This window comes from Dasypus novemcinctus, chromosome 12, assembly GCF_030445035.2.
Source record: "Dasypus novemcinctus isolate mDasNov1 chromosome 12, mDasNov1.1.hap2, whole genome shotgun sequence".
Taxonomy (NCBI): Eukaryota; Metazoa; Chordata; class Mammalia; order Cingulata; family Dasypodidae; genus Dasypus; species Dasypus novemcinctus.
This window is the reverse complement of record NC_080684.1, coordinates 51,429,112-51,453,309: the sequence shown is the minus strand read 5'-3', so window position 1 is coordinate 51,453,309 and position 24,198 is coordinate 51,429,112. Positions and strand designations below refer to the sequence as shown.

The 24,198-nt window shown below is 39.5% G+C and overlaps 1 protein-coding gene and 1 long non-coding RNA gene across 3 annotated transcripts in view; one reads left to right on the top strand and one right to left on the bottom strand.

The window, feature by feature from the left end:
• The window catches only part of FRS2 (fibroblast growth factor receptor substrate 2), a 124,153-nt gene extending 103,676 nt beyond the window's left edge, over window positions 1–20,477 (bottom strand). Inside the window, exon 1 of one of the 2 annotated variants that reach the window (XM_004483854.5) lies at window positions 20,255–20,477. The gene's annotated coding sequence lies outside the window, so the exon portion shown is untranslated. The remainder of the gene's footprint in view (window positions 1–20,254) is intronic. The other variant, XM_071218940.1, reaches the window with a different exon arrangement.
• On the top strand, window positions 20,429–22,605 carry LOC139440162 (uncharacterized). The gene is made up of 2 exons (XR_011650270.1): window positions 20,429–20,639; window positions 21,051–22,605. It is a non-coding gene; the product is annotated as an uncharacterized lncRNA (long non-coding RNA).
• The last annotated feature ends 1,593 nt before the right edge of the window (window positions 22,606–24,198 follow it).

Below are 24,198 nucleotides of genomic sequence, written 5' to 3'. Positions count from 1 at the left end.
TTCTTTCATAAGCTGTAACAAATGTTCCACAGCAATGTAAGGTGTTGGTGGAGGGATTATATATCTGAATTCTGTACATTATACATGACTGCTCTGTAAGTTCACAATTTCTCTAACAAAAAATATATATATATATTTTAAAGTGGTGTAAGAAGTAATTGAGAAAGGAGGGCAGGGGGTAAGGGGGAAAGGCATACCTGATTTGAGTCCTGCAGTAGAGCACCCAGGAGAGGGAGAGTGCCTGTTTCCTGGGAGTAAAGGAAACATTCAAATTTTCACAAACAGGTAAACTCCTGAGATCACTCAGAGTCACACGCCCAGGATAAGACATGGACCCAGAAAAGACAAGGAGGATCTTATATTTTGCATTCACCTTGGGTTGACCTTATTGATAGGAGGGCTAAATGCGGAAGGAGAACACAAGCCAATGCAAAACCAATTTGCAAAGACTGTGAAAGGTGTTTTTTGCTAGGTTTGTTTGGTTTTACTAGGTCATGGTATTCAAGAAAATCTGTCATATCACTAGCTGGATACAAACTCAATAAACAAACAACTTAGGAACTAAATCCCAGAGTTAGTATTTTAAAATATTAAAATGTACAGTATGCAACAATAGATTACAAGACAAACAAATAGGAAATTATGGCCCATCAAAAGAAATGATATAAAACCCAGATATCATCAAGAAAGAGTACCAGATTTTGAACATACCAAAGACTTAAAAAAAAAAAAAAAGATATCAGAAAAACTGTGAATGAACAAAATGAGAATATCAATACAGAAAAATTTTTTTAAAAAGAAACCATACAGAACCACTGGAGTTGAGAACCAGAGTAAGTGAAATGAAAAATTCCCAGAAGAGTTTCAATAGCTGATTGGGGCTGCAAAAGAATCAATCAGTGAACTCAGACAGGAAAATTTAATGAGGCAGGCTAAGGAGCAGACAGGGAAAAGAACAGTAAAACACGAAAATAGCCTAAGACACCTCTGGAATACCATCAAGTGTACAAATATAGACATTACAGAAGTCCCAGAGGGAGAAAAAGGAAAGAGAAGTGGAAGAAATATTCAAAGAAATGACAGAAAACTTAACCAAACTAGACAAGAAATGAATATCACACCCAAGAAATCCATCAATATACCAAACAAGAAAAATTTGAAGCACAATACTTGCAGATACATATGGTCAAACTGTTGAATACAAAGAACAAGGAGAAAGTTCTAAAAGCTGCAAGAGAAAAGCAATGTGTTGTATAAAAGAAGTCCCAATTAGATTGAGTGCCAATTTCTAATCAGAAACCATGGGGGCAAGGAGGCAGTAGGTTGAAATACTTAAAATTCTGAAAGAAAGCAATTGCCAACTAAGAGTTTTATATTCAGCGAAGACCTTTCATCAAAAATAAGAAAGCAATTAAGAAATTGTCGATAAATAAAAGGAAGGACTTCATTACCAGTAGACTTGCCCTGCTTGCAAGCAATGGGAAAGGGAATTCTTCAGACTGAAAGGAAAGGGCACTAGCCAGTGGTTCAAAGAGGTATAAATAAATAAAGACCTGTGATAAATAATCATTTGGGCAATTATAAATGTTATACTATTGTACCGTAATTTTTTAAGTAACTCCACTTCTTACTTCTTACAGGTACTAAAATGCAAATGCATAGAAAGTAATGATAAATCAATGGTTTTGGACATACAATGTAAAAGATATAGAATTTGTAACAAGCACAAAAAAGATGGGGGGAAAGAGGTATATAGGAACACTGTGGATGCTATTGCAGTTGGTATCAAATAAAAAATGATTGTTTAAATATTTAGGATGCTAAATTTTAACCCCATGGCAACCACAAAGAAAATACATGAAAAATATATCCAGGAAGAAATGAGAAGGGACTCAATATGGTACAATACCAAAATATCAAATAAATATGAAAGTAGGAATTAATGAAAGGACAAGAAAAAGATATAAGGCTTGCAAAGGCTAAATAGCAAACTGGCAGAAGAAACTCTTGGACTGAATTATTTTAAATGTAAATGGCTTAAACTCTTCATTCAAAAGGCAGAGACTGGCAAAATGAATTTTTAAAAAAGCACAACCAATCTATATGTTATCTATAAGAGACTCATCTTACATTCAAAGACATAAGCAGACTGAAAGTGAAAAGATAGGAAAAAAGAAAAACATACCACCCAAGTAATAACCAAAAGAAAGGTGGGATATAAAATAGACTTTAATCAAAAACTGTTACAAGGACTCCAATGATGTTTTTCATAATCTGTAACAAATGTTCCATAACAATGTAAAGTGTTGGTGGAGGGGTGCTGGATGGGAATTCTGCACATTCTGCATAATTGTTTTATAAACTCACAACTTCCTAATAAAAAATAAATAAAATAACTTTTACAAGGGACAAAGAAGGTCATGATATACTCATAAAGGGGTCAATTCAACAAGAAGATATAACATAAATATGAAGCAAATACTGACAGACTTGAAGGAAGAAACTGACAATTCTACATTAATAGTGGGCTTTAATACAGGACTTTCAGTAATGGATAGAATATCTAGTCAGAAGATCAAAAAGGAAACAGAGGACTTGAACAATCCTCTAAATCACCATATACAAAAATCAACCCCAAACAGATGAAAGGTCTAAATGTAAGAGCCAGAAATATAAACCTCCTAGAAGAAAAACACAAAGAAGCATCTTCAGGATCTTGTGTTAGGCAATGGTTGCTTAGACTTTATACCAATAGCACAAGCAACAAAAGAAAAAATAGATAAATGGGACCTTATCAAAATTTAAAACTTTTGTGCATCAAAGGACTTTACCTTGAAAGTAAAACAGCAAACTACACAATAGGAGAAAGTATTTGGACACTGCATATCTGATAAGGGTCTAATATCCACAAGATACACAGAAATCCTTCAACTCAACCACAAAAAGACAGAAACCCAATTTAAAGTAAGCCAAAAAAGTACATGAAAAGATACTTAACATCATTAGCTATTAGGCAAATAGACATCAAAACCACAATGACATGCCATTTCACATCCATTAGAATGGCCACTGCTTTTAAAAAATGGAAAATTACAAGTGTTGGAGAAGATGTGGAGAAATGGGGACATTCATTCATTGCTGGTGGCAATGTAAAATGGTGTAGCAGTTATGCACAACAGTTTGGCAGTTCCTCAGAAGGCTAAGTATAGAATTATCACATGACCCAGCAAACCCCTTCTAGGTGTATACCCAAAAGAATTTAAAGCAGAAACTCAACTGATAATTTGCACATCAACTACTAAAAGATGGAAGTAACCCAAGTGTCCATCAACCTACGAATGGATAAACAAAATGTGGTGTATATATATACGATGGAATATTATTCAGCCATAAAAAGAAATCTTCATTCCAATACTCCTGAAAGCCCCCAGGAGACTGTAGTCTCCCAGGGCTATACTTATGGCACTTTAAATTGACAAGAACATAGGAAAAATGAATGAGGGCCTGGAGTGGTACCAGTGAGGGAAACAGTAGTTCTCTGAACAGGGAATTTACAGAGAGAAAGGTCAAGGATCCAAGCTGAAGGAAGTGACTAAGGTAATAGAGGCAGAAGCCAGAGAAAAGCAACGGAGAAACTGACAATCACTTGTAGGCAGCAAACATGTAAAGTGAAGAGAAGGCTCTGGTGATTCAAACTGTAGCGCAGAACTCTTGAACATTGACAGTTATTAAAAGGCTTTCCCAAATTACTTAAAAACAAAATCACATTTCTTAAAAGGTCATGTCATTATGACAATCAAAATGAATTTTAAACGCTTCATGGAATAACTGTTCAGAAAGAAATGTGCTCTAAAATTACAACAAGTACTTTTTCACCTATTAAAGTTGGGGGGTGGGGAATGGTAATACTAATATCCAATCTAACAAGGATACAATGAAACAGTACTAGTAATACTATCCAGTTGAGAAATAATTTGACCAAATATTTCAAGACTAAAATAAACTCTCATATCCTTTGACTCAATAATCACACATCTGGGAATCTACCCTAATTAAAAATATGAAGAGGGAAGCGGACTTGGCCAGCGGATAGGGCGTCCGCCTACCACATGGGAGGTCTGAGGTTCAAACCCCGGGCCTCCTTGACCCGTGTGGAGCTGGCCCATGTGCAGTGCTGATGCGCGCAAAGGAGTGCCGTGCCACGCAGGGGTGTCTTCCGCGTAGGGGAGCCCCAAGCACAAGGTGTGTGCCCCGTAAGGAGAGCCACCCAGCACGAAACGAAGTGCAGCCTGCCCAAGAATGGTGCTGCACACACGGAGAGCTGACACAACAAAAAGAAACAGATTCCCGGTGCCATTGGTAAGGATAGAAGCGGTCACAGAAGAACACACAGCGAATGGACACAGAGAGCAGACAACTGGGGGGGGGGGGGGTAGGGGGAAGGGGAGTGAAAATAAGTAAAAAATAAATCTTTAAAAAAATATATGAAGAAATCTACATGCTCAAAGGTGTTTCCTGCAACATATCTTTATAATAGTGAAATTCATTATGATTGTGTCACAGAAAATACTTAATGTTTCTAAAAATAGACAACATCAGTGACTCCAGATAGAGGCATCTGCATACAGTCCTACCAACCACAGGATGCATACTTCAGATAATCTGTAAATTCAAAATTATTTCCTCTTAAGAAAAGCCCATCAACCTAAGGAGTCATATTAAAATTATTCCCAATTTTTTTAAAAGGAAAAAAAAGGTAACAAAACTGAGCATAGACTACAAATGATATAAAATATGCTCATGAAAAAGGATGTAAAAATCTCTGAAATGATAATGATTGCATTAGAAAGTTGGAATTTAAAAATGTTTTTCTTCCTATTTCCAAAACTTTCCAAAGTGTATTTTACTCTTAGAAATACAACAAATTATATTTTAGAAGCATGCATCTCAAAAGGTTCCAACCTTTATTATTCCATTCACATTTAACAGTCTCAAAATGATAAAACTAGAGTTTGAGGATAGTAGGTTGTAAATACAAAGGACAGCAGAAAGGAGTTCTTTTCTGGTGGTGGAACACTTCTATACCTTGATTGTGATGTTAATTACACAGAACTATACATGGGATAAATTGCACAGAACAATAAACATACACACAAGTGCGGGTTCAAAAAATGGTAGAAACTGTTTACAGTCTGTACTGTAATTAACAGTAATGGACCAGTGCCAATTTCTTGGCTTTCATATACTGTATGACAGCTATATAAGATGTCACCACTGAGTGAGGGTACGTAAGACTCTACTATTTTTGCATCTTCCTGTGAGTCCCTAATTCAAAATAAAAAGTTACATATATATAAATGCCCTAGCATGCATTATATTAAACTTTTGGGGAGAAAGAGGGAAAAATATGGGATGTAAAATGAGCCTCATAATATGTAACTTCCAAGGCATTCTATTACCTAGTTATTCTATAGGAAGCAAATAGCAGCCTTCATGTTGAATATAATTTACTTAGGTCAAGCTTAAATAAAAGGGTTCAATTTAAATGAAAATAGCAATCAATTTTCAGAACATGCTTAACTGAATAGTTTTGAACCTCAAAGCCTATACTTGCATAGTCCTTTAAGTAACAGCCTCCAGAACTTCCTTTTCTACCAGAAAACACTTTTAACAGATATAAGATTTTTTCACATATATGCAATTTAAATATATGAACGACTACTACAGATAAAGGATGTAAGAGCTCATCTTCTTTGGACTGTGCTCCATGATAGCAACGACATCTGACTTAATTTACCATTTTAATCTCAATGCCTCACACAGTTCCTGACACCTAGTAGGTTCCCAAAAACTAGCTACTAGATCTATCAGTCAAAGGATGAATTCATGTACAAACCAAGGAAGAAAAAAAAAAAAGGTGATTTTGGATAGGACCCAGCTTCTATCAATTCATCAGGCAAAGACTTTAACCAGCACTGACCCCTAGTATAAATGCAAAAGTTGACATCATGAGTATCTCAAGTTGCTTCCTCTAATCTCTCAAATTTTGTTAAATAACTAGATAAAGAATTGAACTGGTATAAGAAAATCTGCCTCTTTATATTTCAAGAAAATCAAATTTTCTTTTCTATGTGTGAAACCATCAACTTTTTGATGCGAAAAATCTTAGCTAGAATTATGCAAAGGATCAAAACCCCCTCCAGGGAAGCAGATGTGGCTCAAGCAGTTGGAAGCCTGCCTAAACATAGGAGATCCCAGGTTCGGTTCCCGGTGCTTCCTAAAGAAGACAAGCAAGACAGTGCACTGACAGGACAGGCTGGCATAGCAAGCTGAAGCAACAAGATGACATAAAGAGGAGACACAACAAGGATATACAATGAGAGACACAACGAGCTAGGAGTGGATATGACTCAAGTGACTGGGCATCTCCCTCCCACACAGGAGGTCCCAGGTTCGGTTCCCAGTGCCTCCTAAAAAGAAGACAAGCACACAATGAGCAGACAGCAAGCACAAACAATGGGGGCTGGGGGGGGATCAGGAAAAAACATAATAAAATCTTAAAAAAAAACAAAAAAACAAAAAAACCCTCCAAACAAGTTTTAAATTCTCAAAAATTACATCTATTTTATACATATTTATCTAATTATATACTATGCTTAAATTCACATAAATATGAAAATAGAAATACAATTATACTAGAACTACGTACTATCATAAAAGACACTTAAATCAGGTAGCAATTCATGATTACAGGTTATTTATCATTCAATAGTCCCAGGTACTGTCAACAAAACACAGTGAACAAAACACAGACCATGCCCAGACTAAGATAATAATCTAGTAATTTAAAAGGTAACTGTAGGGAAACGGATATGGCTCAACCAATTGGGCTCCCAATACCATATAGGAGGTCCAGGGTTCAATGCCCACGGCCTCCTCGTGAGGGCAAGCTGGCCCACATGGCGAGCCAGCCCACACTGGAATGCTGCCCCATGCAAGAGTGCCCCCCTGCGTAGGAATGCTGCCCAGTGCAGGAAAGCCACCCTGAGCAGGCGTGCCGGCCAACACTGTGAGCTCGTGCAGCAAGATGACATAAGAGACACAGAGGGGAAAACCTAAGAAGATGGCAGAAAAGGGAGCTGAGATGGCATAAGAAAGTAATCACCTCTACCCACTTCGGAGGGTCCCAGGATCAGTTCCCGGAGCTGCCTAATGAAAATACAAGCAGACACAGAAGAACACACAGCAAATGGACAGAGAGAGCAGATACCGGGGGAAATGGGGGCGGGGCGGGAATAAATAAAATAAATCTTTAAAAAAAAAAGGGAACTGTAGCTAGTAAAAATAATCTTTAAAATAGAAAACCTGTTTGAATTCTAGCACTACCTCTTATTAGCTGTATGTCTCTGAGTCTTAGTTTCAAGAAATATTAAAATATTCATTTGTCATCAAGGTTAAAATAAAATCATAAAAGATAAAAATGCTTTGCAAACTAGAAAGCACTATACAGACATAAGGTATATTACTATTTTTTTAAGTGCTTTTTTGTTTAAAGATTTATTTTATGTATTTTTCTCCACCCCCTCATTGTTTGCACTTGCTGTGTCTATTTGTCTTCTTTGCTTTTTTCTTTAGGAGGCACCAAGAACTGAAGTCGGGACCTCCAATGTGGAAGGCAGGCACCTGACTGCTTGAGCGATCTCTATTCCCTGCTTTGTTGTGTCTTTCATTATGTTTTGTGTGTGTGTGTGTGTCTCTTGTTGCATCATCTTGTTTTGTTGCATCAGCTTGCTGTACCTGCCCATCACGTCAGCTCGTTATATTGCTTGTCTTCTTCAGGAGGTACTGGGAACTGAACCATGGATCTCCCACGTGGTAGGCAGGAGCTCAATCACTTGAGCCAGGTATATTATTATATTATTATTGCCCTTAGTTTTTCATTAAGAAAAGTTAGCATACCTCCCTGCAGATTGCTTATGAGTTACAAGGGGGAAATAATAGAATGAAGAAACTAGACAACACCTTCACCAAAATTAAAATCATTAATGAAGTGCAAACAGACATTATGTGTCTCCAGATGTGATTTCCTGAGAGACATATCACTTTTGTAGTATTCTGACTGAAGACAGACAACTTTAATTAAATTATGACGTAGGGAAGCAGATGTGGCTTAGGCAATGGAGCTCCCATCTACCACATAGGAGGTTGCTGGTTCGAATCCCTGTGCCTCCTAAAGACAGCAGGCTGGCGTGACAGGCAGGCATGGCAAGCTGACATAAGAGACACAGACGGAACATGAGAGACACAACAAAGTGGGGAGCAGAGGCTCCCAGTGCCTCCTAAAGAAGACAGTGAGTTGACGTAAAAAGAGATGCAGAGAGGAAAAACAATGAGACACACAACAAAGCAGGGAGCAGAGGTGGCTCAAGGGATTAGGCCCCTTCCTCCCACATTGGAGTTCTGGGGTTCAGCTCCTGGCGCCTCCTAAAAAGAAAAAAGGAAAACAAACAGACACAGCAAGTGCAAACAACAAAGGGGGTGGGGACAAATAAATTTTAAAAAATTTAAAAAAAGGAATTCTTTAAAAGAAAAAACCATGGGGTAAATGAGATGAAATCAAATAAGTGCAAATGAAAAAAATATTCTACAAAATAACTGGCATGTATTCTTCCAAAATGTCAATGGCAATGACAGACAAAGAAAGGCTAGGGAACTATTCCAGATTAAAGGAATGACAACCAAGTACAATATATGATCCTTTAGTGGGGTCCAACTGACAAATTAGAACATAAATTGTAGATTAGCTAAAGTATTATATCATTGTTACATTTCTGGAGTTTGATAATTGTACTATGATATGCTTATTAATGAAATGTTTAAGAACCCTAGGATATTATCCTCCAGGGTTTAATTATAAGCACTAAACCAGGGAAGCAGATGTGCCTCAAGCAACTGGCCTCCCACCAACTAAATGGAAGGTCCTTGGTTTGGTTTCCAGTGCCTCCTAAAGAAGAGACAGCTGGCGTGACAGGCAGGCACTGCAAGACGACACAACAAGAGACACAAAAAGAAAATCATAATGAGAGATACAAAAAAAGCAGGGAGCAGAGATTCCTAGTGTCTCCAAAAGAGAATAAGCAGGACAGCAAGCTGGCACAATGGGTGGTCGCAGAAAGCTGATGCAACAAGATGACGCAACAAGAGAAACAAGAGGAAAAATGTAACGAGAGAAAGAACAAAACAAAATAGAACGAAGATGGTTTAAGTGATTAGGTACCTCTCTTCCACATCGGAGGTCCCAAGTTCAGTTCCTGGTGCCTCTAAAGAAACAAAGATTATGAACACACACAGCAAGTGCAAACAACAAGGGGGTAGGGAGAGATAAGTAAATAAAATAAATCTTAAAAAGATAAATAAATAAGCACTAAGCCACGAAATTTTAAAGCATGATTAAAAATCACTCTGCAAAATTAATATAGTGAAAGTTCTGGAGAACTTCACAATCAAAACTTACAAGACAAAAAAATACGGCACCATGAGCAAGAGCCAGCAAAAATAAAGCTGAATTGTATCTCCAAAGATTTCTGATACTAGGATTATTAGATACAAAATGCAAAATAAATAAATAAATTGTATAGATTTTTTTTATGGAACAATTGCAATGCTCATTTATTGACAGTGGAAATGCAAAGTGGCACAGATAAATTGGAAAGCAGTTGGCTGATTCTTTTTTAAAGTTAAATAAGTACTTACAATACGGCCTAACAATTCCACTTCTAAGTATTTATTTAAACGAAACTATAACCTTTGTCCACACACAGACTTTTACACAGATACTTATAGCAGCTCTATTTATAATAGCCATAAATTAAAACAACCCAAATGTCCATCACATTTTGCCATGCAGTGGAATACTATTCAACATTAAAAGAAAATAAACCACTGATACATACAACATGGGTGGATCTCAAAAGACAAGGGAATGTGTATGGTATCATTCCAATTACGCAAAACTCCTTTAAAAAGACAAACCTATTCTGTAATGACAGAAACTCAATGGTTGCCTCATTCTGAGGGGGACATTCCACTGGGAAGGGGCACAGGATATATTGTGGAATGAAGGAAATTCTCTATATCTTTATTTAGGGTGTGGCAATTCAGCTGTATACATTTGTCAAAACCCACTGAACTATATAATGTCATCAAAAAAAGCATGCTGGGATTTTTATTGGAATTGTTTTGAGTCTATACATCAATTTTGGAAGAATTAACACCTGATATTGAATTTTCAAATTAATCACCATAATAGATCTCTTCAACTTTTTAAGTCTATTTTTTCTTAGTGTTTTCAGTTGTCAGAGTATAGGAATTATACTTATTTTTTGTTAAATTTATGTCTAAAAATTTTAGGCTTTAAAATTTTGGATGATGCCATTTTAAATGTCGTTTTTAAACTTCTACTTCCATTGGTTGTTGCTAGTATATGGAAATACAATTTTTATAAGTTGACCCTATAGCCTATGACCTTACTAGACTCAATTATTAGTTTTAGTAGCTTTTGTAAAGAATACTGAATAAAAATAGTTAAGAAAGATATATTTGCCTTATTTCTAGTCTTAGTATTCAGTTTTTAACCATGAAATATGGTATTAGATGTTGGGGATTTTTTATTTTTTTAATATATTTTGTGTTTTTTTTAATATATTTTGTATTTATTTTTGAAAGACATATAGATCAGAAATCTTGAGAACATGAAAAAGAAAGCGAATAAAACTACTTAAAAAAAAAAAAGGATAAAGCAGACTTTTGAAAGAGCCGAATGAAATTTCTAGAAGTGGAAAAAAATACAATGAAATAATTTTTGTAAAAACCCTTAATTAACTAGTTGAAAACAGCTATAAAGAGAATAAGCTAACTGGAAGGACACTACCCAAAAGGCAACACAGAAAGATTCTTTAAAAATGGAAAATATGAAAGAGATTAAGAGGCATGGAAGATGGGAAGCGGACTTGGCCCAATGGATAGGGCGTCCACCTACCACATGGGAGATCCACAGTTCAAACCCCGGGCTTCCTTGACCTGTGTGGAGCTGGCCCATGCACAGTGCTGATGCACACAAGGAGTGCCATGCCATGCAGAGGTGTCCCTGTGTAGGGGAGACCCATGCGCAAGGAGTGTGCCCCATAAGGAGAGCCGCCCGGTTCGAAAGAAAGTGCAACACGACACCCGGGGATGAGCCTCCCTGGCACCGAGGGATCACTACCACATACCAGCTGAAGAAGCAACTAGAAAATGACCTTGAATTAAAGATTCAATGCGGAACAGCAGAATATACCTGTCTACATATAATAACGTGACTTCGGGAAGCGGTTTGACCTAATGTAAGGGGGAAATGGAAAGGAGAAATGAGATTATAAGGCTGTGAGTCTCTAAAAAAGAGTCTGGAGGTTGTCAGAAGGAATACCCCTATGTACAACTGAACAGAGTCTAAGAGACAGATAAGGTAGATACAACCCCAGGTATTGGTTCTTTTGAGGGATAAAGAGACCCACGGGTTCTATGGTCATGGCAGAAGGGGTTCACTGCCATGACAGATGGCCCTTCTTTGGAGCTGGTGTTTCTGCGTGATGGAAATGGACTCAGAGGGGATCTCTTTTCACAAGACTTGTATGCTACTTTATTGGAATTGTAGTTGGTGCTGGGTTTAAGATATATGTAGGGGATTTGAATCTCTGGACTGATAATATGACACCCAGGCCCAGAGCCTCAACAGACTTCAGCTCCTACACTTTGACTTATTGGACTTACTCCACTCAGCTAACATGGAGTTGAAGAAGGTCAACCACCACAACATGGAGCCTAGAGTGTCTACAACTAGAAGCGGGAAGAGTGCATCCAGTACCCATGTAGAATCTAAGCCCTCACTTGACATAGGTGTGCAATGGACACAACCAATCCAATGTCCACAGAGAAAATGTGGAATGGGTGTGGGAACGGTAGCCATGGGGGCTGCTGGGTGTGGGGAACGGGAGGAAGAGATGAGATGTGGAGGCGTTTTCGGGACGTGGAGTTGTCCTGGATAGTGCTTCACGGACAATTACGGGACACTGTAGATCCCCCCAGGGCTCACTGGATGGAACGTGAGAGAGTCTGGGCTATGATGTGGACCATTGACTATGGGGTGCAGTGATGCTCAGAGATGAACTTACCAGGTGCAATGGATGTATCACGATAATGGGAGAGAGTGTTGCTGTGGGGGGAGTGGGGGGCGGGGGCGGTGGGGTTGAATGGGACCTCATATATATTTTTTAATGTAATTAAAAATAATAATAAATAAATATTAAAAAAAAAAAAGTGAAAAGACAACCTAAAAAAAAAAAAAAAAAGAAAGAAAGTGCAGCCTACCCAAGAATGGCGCCGCACACAGAGAGCTGACGCAAAAAAAAAACCACACAGATTCCTGATGTCACTGATAAGGATAGAAAGCAGTCACAGAAAAACACACAATGAATGGACATGGACAGCAGACAACGGGGGGGGGGGGGGCAGCGAAGGGGAGAGAAATTTTTTAAAAATAAATCTTTAAAAAAAAAAGAGGCTTGGAGGAGAAAAGTAAAGTAAGACAGACTATTATACTTTAAATTTAGGTTCAGAGAGGAAAGAGTAGAAAAGGTAAAACTTAAGGAGCAAATGGTCAAAAATTGTTAACACAAATTTTCAGATTCCAAAGCCTGGTGTAAACACCAGGCAGGACAAATTTAAAAGAACCAACTTCACCACTATCTCATACCTTATATAAATATTAACTCAAAATGGGCCAAAGACCTAAATATGAAAGCCAGGTCCTAGAAGAAAATGTAGGGAAGCACCTTCAAGATCTTATGGAAGGAGATGGTTTCTTAAACCTTATACCTAAAGCATGAGCAATTAAAGAAAATAAATAAATAAATGGGATCTCCTCAAAATTAAACACTTTTGTGTTTCAAATGGCTTTGTTAAAAAGGTGAAAAGGCAACCTACTCAATGGGAGAAAATGATTTACATTTGTAAATATGTGGGCAAATAAAAATGGAATTAAAAATACATTTATGTAAAATTAAAAATAAAAGCAAGGTAATGAGTAACAAAATTCAGTTGGTTTCTTGGGGAACACAACAGAACAGAACACAAATAATGAGGAATATAAAAGGGCTTGAAGGTGTTGACAGATTCTATATTTTAAGTTGCGTGTTCATTTTATAATCCTTTAAACTGCACAAATACTATAGTATATGTTTTCTATGTGATAAAAGCAAATTTTTAAAAATTGACCAAAGCTCATTCACTGCCCCTATCTCCCCTCAAAACACATCAGAACACAGATAGAAGAAAAAAAAGAACCAAAATTAAATGAATAGTTAAGTACAGTGCCACTAAACTGTAATACAAGTCATTTAATCAGTATATGAAAATTCACAAGATGAACATATTACCTATACACCTTCTTGTGGGAATCAATTTAAGTTGACAGTATTTGAAAATGTTGTTTACAGTCCACATTTTCGCTAATTGAAAATTTTTTTAAAAAAGGTGTTGTAAACAGAAACATTTTACCTGTGCAATTAAGAGCAACCTGTGCCACGTAATTTTTAAAGACTCTCTCAAGTTGCCAAGTAATTGGTTCTCTATGTGTTTTGGTTTCTAAAGCTTATTTTCTGCAATAATTTACAAAGTTGTACTCTAAGGTTATAAAGATCTCTGACATCATAGTAAAATCAGGTTTGCCGAATTGTGAAAAAAAGTTTACATACATATGAGATAGTGAAATGTAAAATTCATATGAATTAAAAAAATAATAAAGCCCTAAAATCATCAAGAAATCTACTTAGAGCAGGACACTGGGCTGCATACCTAGGCTCCTGAGGGTCCCCATCCATTCTTTTCTGCCAGTAGGAGTACTCTGGTAGAAAAATTTAAGCACTGTTAAAATAAATGAATTCTATATAATTTTTACCAGAAACAATACGATATTCAACAATACTCTATATGCAATGCCACTTTTAATATCTAAAGCAGCAAACTTCCAATTTTCTTTAAAATTAAATGACAGAGAGCCCAAGCTATTTCAACTTAACCTGAACATTTTACTTTAGGCATTCTAATGCATATTTAAGTATTTCCATAGCACTCTCAATTTTTTAAATTACATAACCAAAAACACGAAAACTGTTAAACCTTAATCTGACAGTCACTTAGGCTGGGTTTGCACCTTAAGATTTTTCCCCCTCTCTAACTGAATCCAGGAGTCAATAAGCTTCACATCCAGACAACTGAATGTAATTTCAATAAGAGCTTATGTTAATAACTGGTTTGCATCCCCAGGAGGACTTCTGTGGCTCCACTTACATAACCTATTATGCAAAGTGACTGCACTGTTCTTCTCTAGAAAGCATTTTGAATAATGATATTCGTACAAAGTTTACTTGCCATACTAAATAAAAAAGGTTTTCTTGCTCTAGCACAACTATCTTTCCCTGCAGAAGTGGAAAAGCAAGCCAATTTTTGCCACTTTACTATGTCAAAGGCAAGATATTTATCTCACTGGCTAATCAACAGAGTAATGACTTACAGCAGACCCCCCACACACCCCTATAACCCCCACAGTTCACCAGTTTCCTCCTGGGACTCTGGATGGGACACATAGACTTGAAAACAAATTGGAGCAACTTGTAGGAATTCAACTGAAAACAGTCTGAACTGTTCCTTGAAATGCATTGTATTAACTGTAAAATTTGACAACATTAAATTCAGTGGTGGTGAGAATCACAATACAGCCCCTGAAGGGTAACAGAAAGGTAAAATGTACCCAAAATCTATTTGAATATTCATAAATGTTAAATGAGTATTCTTCTCTCATCCCGCAGATTCTGTTTAAGCCAAGATTTTTGGATTTCACGTAACTATCACCCTAAAAAAATAAAAAAATTAGCAAACCAGCATAGGGTTGCCAACTTTTATTCTGCCAAGGACATTTAAAAAAATAACCACCAATTATCATCACCATCATTTCATAAAAGATTATATGCTCACACCAAAAACAGTAAAAGATAATTTTAGAAAAAAAGTATCATTTAAATTCAATAGATTTAGCATTATGAATAGCTAACAACATTCTCATTTCGCTTTAGACAAGTGAAAACTTTGTCAAGAACCAACACTACTCCACAGCATTCGACTCCATAGCATTTGAGAACCACAGGTCTAAGCAGCTAGCCCCCATTTGGAAAAAGAGCAACAGCAAGACATGCCCAAACCAAATATATTAACTTATTCCATAACAAGGAAATGGAGGCTTGGAGGGGTTTAGAGACTCTTTCCAAGGTGGCAGCCTAAGGATTCTGACATAGGTCTGTCTTAACTCCAGAGTCAGAATTCTTGTCCATTATGCTAAGTTTCCTCTAATATTCTTCCAGTGGTATAAAGATCTACCCTCATCCAGTCACCTTTGTGACCAATGACAACAGAGGAATTTCCAAGACAGCTGGTGGGGAGCGAGAGGTGCACTCCCTGGCCATCATTCAGACTGAAGCTAAATGGAACTCCTGACCTTTGCCTCATTAATACCAGGCTCACTGCAACTAAGCCAACCAGCCCAGACAAAACACACACAAAGCCCCCTGTCTCCAAGCAGTGTTCAGGCATATTTCCAAGTGCCTGTGATATAGAGAAAAACATATTTCTGAAAAACAAAAGGAATGTATTAATTCTCAAGAAGGAAATAAATATTTCCATAGTAACGAAGTCTAAAAATAATAAATCTGTCCCCAAAAAGCTATTACTTTAAAGCCTTATTCTCAAACTATTACAATTATCTTTTAGACACTAATAACAAGGCTCCCCCTAAACAGAAAACCAGCTGAAATTCTGTAAATTTACAGTTCCTAAACAGTTTCCAAAATAAAATATATACTTTTTATATATGTATCATTATACATATATGGTGGATAAAAGGAATCTTATCATTCTACCGCTCTAAGATATCTGACTATTTATGAACATCAGAAGAAAAACTACTCACATTAATCAAAAGTACTCACAAGGGAGAGTTGAAAGAAAAATATGTAATTAAACCTATGAAAGGCAATAGTAACAGTAGTAATGTAGTAATAGGAAGAACAAAAATTATCTCTGAATATTCAGAGGTTGTTGATATTTAAACCAAAACCAATCACACACATAAATGGAATACTGTTATCAGAGATTTGCTTCCAAATCCTCACATAGCTGCTAAATGGCTAATGACCAGTTGTTAACTAACAAAAGTCTGTCACTCTGAACCAAATGATTCTGAAATAGTCTGTCCTCCCTGAAATAAGAGTAATGATAGTATAATATTCCTCCTAAAATACCAAGAAAATTTTACTTTTGAATTTGCTTTACACTGAAAATTGGATTTTCCATAATCAGATTATTTCTACTCCATCTGAACCCACACTGTTAGAAGTCCCAGGACTACTAAATTCTTTGCCCATTGCATAAAAGTCTATTTAGTGTCTTTTCCTTCAGCTTTAAACAGATGCCATATAAAGATTTTTTTTTTTCCTTTCCCACTGCACTCTTTCCCTTGGTACTTTTATGTCCTTACAGATTCAACTAGACCTTCTCTTTGAATTATTTCCTACACCCATGTTTATAATCCTGAATCTACATACCCGCATTTCCAAAAACCTCTGGGCATTTCCAATATTTGCCAAGTATATTAAAAAAATTCAACATATCTAAAACTGATCTCATTATATAACTCTTTGGTACAGTTCTTCTACCAATAGTACCACCATCCCCATCACTCATCATCATCACTCATCTTTGACTTTCATCTCCAATCTTTCCCCAATCCTCCCTCCCACCCACCTATTACGTAAACTGCCAAGTCCTGTTGAGTCTTTGTTCTCTTCCCACTGTCACTGCCAATGCCAAGTATTCATACCATATTCAGAGTATTTATACCATATTCAAAGTCAGCTTTCCACAGCAAATCATTCTACTGTTAGACCTCAATAGTTTCACATTACTTCCCCAAAACTAAATACAGCATCACATTTAACACACTCCACAATCCAGCTCTAACTTAAAATTAAACCTCATCTTTTATTTTCCACATAAACTGGTCCATTAGCTTTTCTCTTAGAGTACACAATATGTACTTTCCCACCTCCACACTTCTGTCACACCATTCCCTTTATTTGAAAGGCCTTCTTCACCCTCCTACTCTTAACCCCTGAAAGTGTGATAGAAGGCTTAGCCACTACAAGGCTGAACTCAGGTTATCAGTTTACTGAGAGACAGCATGATGTAGTGGAAAGGCACACACTTTGCCACCAGGCAAGCTCAGTTACCAGCTAAGTAACCCTGGGCAAATTACTTAACATATTTGGGTCTCCGTATCCTTGTTAATAAGAAATATTCTTACAGAGTTGTTCAGAAGCTTTAAAAAACGATGTAAAGCAACTAGTATAAAGCCCAGTGCTCTCAATAAGTGCTCAACAAATAGCTTCAGTGCTATCTTTTTAAGTATTATTATACTTCCACCACTTTCCTTGATGACTCCAGCTAAAAGCCTTTTTGTTTATACAACTCCAAATTTTAAGTCAAAATATTCAAGTGGTATTTACATATATTTCTTTTTTTTTAAAGACTTATTTTATTATTTATTTCTCTCCCCCACACACACACTGTCTGCTCTCTGTGTCCATTCGCTGTGTGTTCTTCTGTGTCCGCTTGCATTCTCGGTGCCACCAGGAATATGTCTTTTTTTTTGTTGCGTCATCTTGCTGCATCAGCTCTCCATGTGTGCTATGCCACACCTGAGCAGGCTGCACTTTGTTCACATGGGGCAGCTCAATGCGGGGTGCACTCCTTGCACGTGGGGCTCTCCTACACAGGGGACACGCCTGCATGGCACAGCACTCCTTGCATGTGGCAGTGCCACATGTGGACCAGCTCACCACAGGGGCTAGGAGGCCCTGGGTTTGAACCCTGGACCTCCCATATGGTAGGCGGATGCCCTATCAGTTAGCCAAGTCTACTTCCCAACATATATTTCTTTATGTTGTAAATTTTTATGCAACTATCTTACATCCCTTACTAGATTTCAAATTCCTGAAAACCAAAGACTTGACCATTATATCCTATACTGTACAGTGCTTTTCTTGCACTCAATAACACCCACTTCCAATGTTAAGTTCAAATTACAAAAACAAAATTTTTAACAAACCTAAACACAAGTCTTCCCTTCATAATTTCTAGCACATCTTAGAAAATTATTGCCAAAGCATGAATTTCAGTTGTTATGGCTTTATTTACTCCTATGCAGTTACGTAACATAGGTTGATGCTTAGCAAATTTCAAATAACTGTTTAATTAATTTGAATATAATAATAAAATGTACAATGCCTAAGATCATCTGATTTTCCCCAATCTTCTTCTTCTCTTACAATTTCTAAAATATTTCCCTTCAAAACACATTATCATACCTACAGCACAGATCCATAATTATAACTTGACTCCTTTTCCAGATTATCTTAATTTCAATATTCCAACCTTATACTCTAACCAATTAAGCACTTCAGATGGCTAAGCATCTACAGTTTTCTTGTAAAAGTCAGACAATCTTCTTGCCACACTTTTTTCCTGGGGCTTTGAAAAAAAATTTTTATTAGCTAAGTTGTAGATTTACAGAAATATCACATATAGAGTTCCCAGAGACTTTTTAAATCATCCAATCTTTTCAAGGGTGTACAAGATCAACAATTTGAAATAAATTTTCCTTTGCATAGAACTCCACTGAACTTGTTGCTTCAGTCTATTTTCCCTAATTCATGATATTACCTCCACTTATATTGGGGGAAGTTGAGAGAAGGCGGTAAGTACCAAAATAACTACAATATAAGATGAGTGGTGCAGGAAGCTGTCACTGGTTTCATGAAGATGAGTTGTGTATACTTCACACTGTAAAAACAATGGTCATCTGCTGGTAGCCATAATCTGCAATAAAGGCATTCTCTCATTTCCTTATGGCCGTAACAAAAAATCACCATTAAATGTGGAAAAAACTTATTATTTCTTACAATGCTTTCAGTAGTATTTTACCACCTAAAATCTGTTCACTAAAAATAACAACCTACATTCACTTTCTCCTATTTCCTCTAGGAAAATCTCAATTACCTGAAGTAAAACATCATTATATTAGTATTTTACAAATGAAGGACAATGCCCACATGTGTGAACATCTGCATTGCAGCAACAGCTGTAACAGCATAAGGAACCCTTTGGAAATAATTGAGAAAAATATTTTTTAAAGTTAAAGAGAATGACAGTTCCAAATATGACGATAAACAAACTTCACGGAAGAGGTGTTATAATAATTCTCTAATCCTTTGCAATCAATTTCAATAAAAGCAACAAACGCGGACTGAACTCATCATACAATTGTGACTTCAGGAAGCCACAGGAATTAGGACTGTAGATTAGAGAATAGCATCATTTTTCATGTCTGCAAGAGAACGGGGGGGGGGGGGGGGGGGCCCGTATCTTAACTTCTGATTTTTCTCAAGCAAGATTTTTCGTTGTTTTAATGATTCAACAACAGCTTCTGAAAGCTTTCAAGTAAAGAACATGTGAGACACGCCACAGTGACGTACGCATCCAGAACCGGTCCCGAGCACATTCCAAATCCATGCAGGGCGACCCCAAAGTGGATGAAAGCCTCGCAAAAGATCCCCAGCATCTACACAAGCATCGTCCCACCCTGAGACTGAAGAAACGACACCCCTGGGACTTGGGTAATTAGTGAGCCCGAGGACAGACCCAGAAGAAGTCAAAGTCAGGGGCTGGAGTCCAAGACTGGGTCTGATGTCCGGGTCCCTAGCCTCAGGTCGGCCACCGAACACCAAACCCAGAGGCGGCGCGAAGCCTTAGGGATGGAGAAATGAGGGGGTCAGAAGGACTAAGGCCCAGCCCATTCCCAACCCGAAGTCACAAGAGCTCTGGGATCCGCTCTCCGGCTCCACCCCGCCCACCCCGCTGCCCCGCTGCCCCGCTGCCCGTTCCTTCCCTCCCCGCCGGCTCCGCGGAGAATGCGGCGGTCGACGACCCCCTTCGCCTGACCCCGACAGCCAAGCCCGCAGTCTGGAGCCCGGAACCGGCAGCGGGGCCCCAAGAGCGCCAGCCCGGACGCGGGCTCGCGGCCGTCCTAGTCCGCCCCCGGGCCACTCACCATCGGCCCGGGCGCCTGGAGGGGTAGGGCACGGGTCGGAGGACGCGGAACCCCCAGCTCCTATCCCGGTAGGAGCCAATCGAGCCTCAGCTGCTGTGCCTGCAAGGCCTCTCTTCGGCCCGACCTAGGGAAAGCACTTCCGGGGGAGCAGTGGGGAGCGGGGCAAGGAAGGGTTTTGGCACCGGAACTGCTCGCGGGCTAGCGCTGCGCGGGCCTTCCGGGAGGGGCGGGAGGGCGGGGAGGGGCAAAGCCCCGCCCTGCACCCGCAAATCTTTTTTGGCTGTGCGGTAACCCTCTCTGCCCCGCGGTCTGTCGGTTCTCCACGCCATGACTGCACCCTCCTCTGATGTTTGAGTTGTTCTGCTCCAGCCACCTTCCGTTACAGGCGAGTAAATCGAGGCTCGAAGAATTTAGGTGCAAGAGTCCAGCACAGTGACCCGACCTTCCGGTTCTCGCCGGTGTACTTTCCATTCTAATTTGCCTCTTTTAAAAATAGTAATAGTTAACATTTTTGAACGCTAACTATATGGTAGACACTGCTTTAAAAGCTTCGCGTATGTAAACTCATCGCTAACACACTGACGCTGCTGCCATTATCCCCATTTTTGCAGAAGAGGAAACCCGCCCAATACCGTACCACAAACGTTGGCTCTTGATTATATTTTAACTGATTTTTATGTGTATGGATCCCATCTACCCCCCAACAAAATGATTAAGTTCTTTAAGGGCAGGGATTAGATCCCTAATCACTTGCAATTTTCTTGACTCGACTGAGAGAATTCTTGTTTGATTGCAGGAGGGAATTCAAAGAATGAACGAAGCAACAAGACCATTTTTTGAACAGTGCTGAAGGAAGGAAAGTGGGAGCTGATGGGTGGGGCGTGTGCCAGGTAGCCTCCAGCCAGAGAGCTACCTGGAGGGGTTGTTCATAAAAGTCCTTGGGCAAGAGGTGGGTTACTAGATAAGTCCTTGGGTGAGGGACAGTTTACTAGATAAGTGTTATTTGCATAACCTTAGCCTTCTATTTCTTGCAAGCAGGTGTCTTTCCCCAGAAATCTCCTAACCAGTTGTCTGCTGCTAGTCTGTGCTCAGTAGGGGTCTCTGACTCTCCACATCCCTCAGGTCTCTAGATAAGTGAGTCTCTGCCTGACTCAAGACTGTAGATACCTGCCTCAGGTCTCTAGATAAGTGATTCTCCACCTGCCCCAGCTTTCTAAATACCTGATTCTCCACATGCCCCAGGGTCCCTATTCTCCTCTCTCATTCCCTTCTTCTCTAGTGTGCAACTAAAAATCTTTGGGAGAAGAAGTGGGGAGCAGATGTGGCTCAAGCAGTTGGGTGTCCACCTCCAACATGGGAGGTCCCAGATTCCATTCCCACTGCCTACTAAAAAAGACAAGCAGATGCAATGAGCTGATGCAACAAGCTGACAAATGAGCAGACACAAGGACCAGGGAGCAGATGTGGCTCAAGCGATTGGGCACCCACCTCCCACATGGGAGGTCCCAGATTTAGGTCCCAGTGCCTCCTGGAAAAAAAAAAAGACAAGCAGACAACGAGCAGAAACAACAGGCAGATGAGTGGATACAACAAACAGAGAGGACAAGTAGACAGATGGGGGAGCTATCCCAGGGTAGAGGGGAGAGTATTCTTAAAAAACAAAAGTGGCCTGGAGGGCTCCTCTTCTGTAATTGCTTCCTGCTGACTAGAACTGTAGTCCTACCTACTTTGAGTTGCACTCAGAGGTGTCCCTGCTACTGCATCATTGGGGAATGCAGTTATAAGGGTTTCTAGTAGTATGGGGTTGAAGAGAGGCATATAGCATATATATGCCCCTGAACAAAGGACTGAAGGCACTGTAGGATGCAAGGGGCAAAGGTCAATTCAAGGAGTATTAAGCCTAGGGGAATTAAGAATGGTACAAGAAATGACCAAATAGGCTGCGGACTTGGCCCAGTGGTTAGGGCGTCCGTCTACCACATGGGAGGTCTGCGGTTCAAACCCCGGGCCTCCTTGACCCGTGTGCAGCTGGCCCATGCTCAGTGCTGATGTGTGCAAGGAGTGCCGTGCCATGCAGGGGTGTCCCCATGGAGGGGAGCCCCACGCGCAAAGAGCGCGCCCCGTAAGGAGAGCCACCCAGTGCGAAAGAAAGTTCAGCCTGCCCAGGAATGGTGCTGCACACACGGAGAACTGATACAACAAGATGACACAACAAAAAGAAACACAGATTCCTGTGCCGCTGACAACAACAGAAGTGGACAAAGAAGAACATGCAGCAAATAGACACAGAGAACAGACAACTGGAGGGGAGGAGGGGAGAGAAATAAATAAATAAATCCTTAAAAAAGAAATGACAATAGTTGTCCAGAAAAAGCCAGAGAGGGACCAGGGGATTTTAGTTGCCTCCTTGAGGCAGGTGGCTTGATCTGTTAGGCTTCTTATGTCATTTAGGATTTCTGATGACTGGTTGATATAAAAGCAACATGCTTCCTTGAGGAACATACATGCCCTTCCCTGATCTGCAATTTGCAAATCTAGGTCTCAACGATTTTGAAGGAAGGACTACAGCGGCTAGGGAATCTACCTGCTGATTTAGCCATAAAATGTTTTGGCTGTGGTTTCTAGCCCTTTGCTATTTCCCTTGAAAAGTTATAATGGAATGTGTGGATGGATGCGAGCCCCCACACACACCTACCCCTGGCCGCCCCGCTCCCAATCAGACCTCCACTAATGAGGTAGAGGGATAAGGACTGGTAGAGGAATCCTCTTCTGGCAGGACCGGAAGGTGTGATAGCCCGGGAGAGGGATGGACCCTGAACCATTGATAAAGCATATTTCTGGACTTAGGGAGATGAAGGAGCACAGTCCCGTCCAATTAGCAGGCAGGGTCAGATATGCAGAGGTCCCTAAGAGGAAGAAGAGGCTCTTTCTTGCCTCCAGAGTAGCAGAGAAGGAGATGGTGACTATATGGCCACAAACTGAGGTACTGCGACCACCTGGCTGGTTTCCCTGTCTCTGTCCACAGGTGGGTATGCCAGTTTGCTTGTTTGGTGCTAGAAGCTGAATTCTGGACAGGGCCATTCTAGCTGCAGTGACAGGGTCGAGAAGGGGTGTTATTCCAAGTTCCGATTTGTTCCCCTCTTTCTCAAATAGGAGGGTCCCTGGTCTGCCTTCCCCTGCATTCGATCCCCCCCGCCCCATCCCATTCTTTTGCTACCAAATGAATCGACTGTTTCCACTGAAAAAGCTGTTGAGATGGTAGCCATTTAAGTAGGTGGATTTTAAGAAAAACTAGGGGTTGGGTCTATTCTGGCAGTACTGAGTTCCTGTAGAACAGTTTACATGAGATTGGTTTAGAAAGAAGGCCTCAGCTTCATGAAGGATGGCTTTCATAAAGTAAGCTCCAGTCATGCAAGTGGCCATTGAGGCCACTTGAAGTGCCCTTGGGCTCAGGAATTATTATTGTCCACCTCATTTTTTGACACTTCCATGTTCCAGTGATGATACTTGAGCCCAATATGGATGATGGAGCTTCAAATGGTTTTATTTATTTGTCCTATGGACTTGCCATAGGTGAATTTAGAGGAGATACAAAATACAAAAGATTGGTGCTTGCAAGGGAAACGATATGATGATTAGCCCCATCAATGGGCAGGGTTTTGCCTTTAGGCATTCGGTTTAGAAGAAATGGGAGTACCTCAGGGAAGTTATTTAGGGCATCCCACTGCTAATACCTCCATGGGGCTTGGTATTCAACTACGGGGTGGAGGGTTAGATTGGCGGGTCTCCAATATTTATTCTAGGCTGCCTAGGCATGGTTTTGAGGTACTGGTGCATGCACAGCCAGCAGTTACTAAGGTTTAAGGTTGTGGCTGCATGCTGAACTATAGGTTGCAGTGGAATGGTTCCTGCTGCTATTTGAAGCTTAGGAATTAGGAGAAGGG